The sequence below is a fragment of the Nematolebias whitei genome, chromosome 19 (assembly GCF_014905685.2).
Source record: "Nematolebias whitei isolate Nwh7 chromosome 19, NemWhi1, whole genome shotgun sequence".
In the NCBI taxonomy this organism is placed as follows: Eukaryota; Metazoa; Chordata; class Actinopteri; order Cyprinodontiformes; family Rivulidae; genus Nematolebias; species Nematolebias whitei.
The window spans coordinates 38,947,549-38,950,771 of NC_056516.1; the positions used below are offsets into that span (position 1 = coordinate 38,947,549).

At 37.1% G+C, this 3,223-nt stretch overlaps 1 protein-coding gene across 1 annotated transcript in view; it reads left to right on the forward strand.

Annotated features, from left to right (window-relative positions):
• The window catches only part of nedd9 (neural precursor cell expressed, developmentally down-regulated 9), a 47,086-nt gene that overhangs the window by 40,382 nt on the left and 3,481 nt on the right, over positions 1 to 3,223 (forward strand). The gene's annotated exons all lie outside the window — the stretch shown is intronic.

Sequence of the window (3,223 nt, forward strand, 5' to 3'; positions counted from 1 at the left end):
CATCATCACATGATCTGTCAATCATCATCACATGATCTGTCAATCATCATCACATGATCTGTCAATCATCATCACATGATCTGTCAGTCATCATCACATGATCTGTCAGTCATCATCACATGATCTGTCATTCATCATCACATGATCTGTCAATCATCATCACATGATCTGTCAATCATCATCACATGATCTGTCATTCATCATCACATGATCTGTTGACGCTGCCATCTTAAAGGGCTGGAAATGCCGGGTAGCGACGGAGGAAAAACAACACAACCTTCATCTACATTTGGCCTGATTGCCGTGCAGTGCAGTCTGTGGCCTTTTATTTAGTGCATTGCATCCACCTGTGTCAAACTCCTCCCACAACAGGAAGTCAACAAGAACATCAACTACATTCAACACCCCCACTTGTTCTTATGTTGACATAATACATTTACATTTCTCTTTTACATTTACATACCAAAAATAAAACATGCAAATGTATCCATTCTCATTTTAGTTACAGGCTTTGTTAAGATATCAGCCACCATTTCTGTTGTTGGACAGTAAGAGAGAGTTATTTTTCCATCACTGATTGCTGATCGAATGAAGTGATATCGAATGTCAATATGTTTGCATCTTTGGCGATAGACCGGACCTTTAGAAAGAGCAATTGCACCTTGATTGTCCTCAAAAATATTCACAGGTGCATATTCACATCCAAAGTTCATTCCATTCACCAGATTCACAAGATAAATACTTTCCTGTGCGGCTGCAGCCAAGGCAATGTATTCAGCTTCACATGTGGATAAAGAAACTGTGGATTGCTTTTTAGACTTCCAGGAAATAATGGGTCCAGCCTCAGATAGACTAAAACAATAACCAGTCATACTCCGTCTATCTTCCTGGTCACCTGCCCAATCTGCATCACAGTATGCCACAAGTTTAAGATCATTTTTCTTGAAGCATAATTCCTGATTTTGCGTACATTTCAAATATCTTAACACATGCTTTGCTGCAACCCAATGTTGATCTTTTGGTTCAGACAAATATTGTGACAATTTGCTGACAATAAAACTTAAGTCTGGTCTAGTGCTCATCATTACATAGATCAAACTACCCACTACCTCACGATACTTTTTATGATCAGCAGAATGACCTTCACCATCAAACTTCAGTTTATTTTCACATGGGGTTGATCTTGGTTTGCAGTCAGTCATGTTAAACCTCTCCAAGATTTTCATGATATATCTTTTCTGGTTCATTTTTACTTGACCATGGTTCTGTGTAAAATCAATTCCTAGAAAATGTTTAAGTTTTCCAAGATCTTTAATTTTAAACTTAGCAGCCAACATTTTCTTCACACTTTCGAGCATTTGATCATGGCTAGCTGCAATAATAAGGTCATCAACCCAAATAATCAAGATCACCCTCTCATGTTCATTTTCTTTAGTGTAAACACAATAGTCAGCAGGGTTCTGCACAAAGTCATTTTCAATAAGGAAATCATGCAACATTTTATTCCAATTTCGTCCTGACTGTTTTAGACCATAAAGTGACTTATTAAGCTTACAGACTAATTTCTCTCCTGTCTCTGTTACCACTTCAAATCCTTCAGGTTGTTCTAAAAATATCTCACAATCAATAGGGGCGTGTAAATATGCTGTTTTGACATCCATTTGGTGCAATTCCAAATCATAATGAGCAGCAAGCTGCATCAAAACACGCACAGAAGTCATATCAGCAGTTGGAGAAAAAGTCTCATTATAATCAATACCAGGAATCTGATTATAGCCTTTTGCTACATATCTAGCCTTATAAAGTTGTTTAACTGGATTTTCTTTAATAGTAAATACCCATCTACCCCCCACTGCTTGCTTACCTTCAGGTAATAATGTTAGGGTGTAAGTATTATTCTCTATCAAAGAGTCCATTTCATCCTTCATAGCTTTTGCCCATAGTTCAGATTGTGGTGAGCTCATAGCTTCTTTCACTGTCTTAGGCACATCGCATGTGATCCTATAACAATAGTCAATGTTCATGTGTGCTTGATCATCGTCACATTTCATTTCATAATCCTGGTCTGTGTAATACTTGGGAGGTTTCCTTTCTCTCTTAGGATAACGAGCATCAAGGTTAGCCTCACTTTGATCCAAGTTCTCATTTGTATCACAAGTCTCAGTTTTAATTTCATGTGAGATCATTGTTCTCAAATCTGGTTTTGATAGTTCCCTTTTAACTTCCTTCTGGAGTAAAATGTTCTCACTTATGTCATCAGTCTGAGTGTCACATTCATTGGTACTTCTTGTGATGAACTTTACCAGTCTATTCCTAAGTACTCTACCTGTGTCTGGATAGAAGACAAGATATGCAGGACTATTTTTGTCGTAACCAACAAAAATTCCCTTTTCACAACGTGGATCCAATTTTTTCTTGTCATATTTATATGCATAACATTCCGATCCAAAAGTTCTCATTTTTGAAAGGTCAGGTTTCTTTCCAGTTAACATGCAATATGGAGTCTGCCCAACACGTCTGTTGTAACATCTATTACGGATAATAGCAGCCGTCTGAACTGCATATGTCCACAGATTTTTAGGCAGATTACTCTCAATTAACATGCATCTTGCCATTTCAAAAACAGTTCTCCATGTTCTCTCAGCTGTCCCATTCTGATGGGGAGAGTAAGGAGCTGAAGTTTCATGTCTAATAACATTTTGACAAAGCAAAGATTGGAACTCTCTAGACATAAACTCAGTTCCATTATCTGATCTTATACATTTAATTTTCCCATAAGGTGCCACATCTGCAAAAAACTTCTCTGTCCCTTTTACAGTATCACTCTTAGCTTTCAAAAAATAGGTAAAAATAGCACCTGAATAATCATCTGTAAAAGCTAAGGTATATCTAAAGCCATCTTTAGCAGCTGGTTCTATTGGTCCAGCCAGATCTGCATGTACAAGATCTAATGCACCTTTAGCTTTTTCATCAGGATCTCTACTTCTGATCTGAGCAAATTTACCCTTTATGCATATTTCACATTTCAGATCAGGTTTATCAGTTTTACCTCTAATTTTCATTCCATCTGCAACACCCTCCAATTTTGACACATCATCATAATTGCAGTGACCTAAAATTTCATGCCACGTTTGAATGTCATAGCAGGCTTTGCACTCATCAACGTCATCTTTAAGAGTATTTAAATAGAAAAGTCTATCATAAACATCAATATCAAAGATCG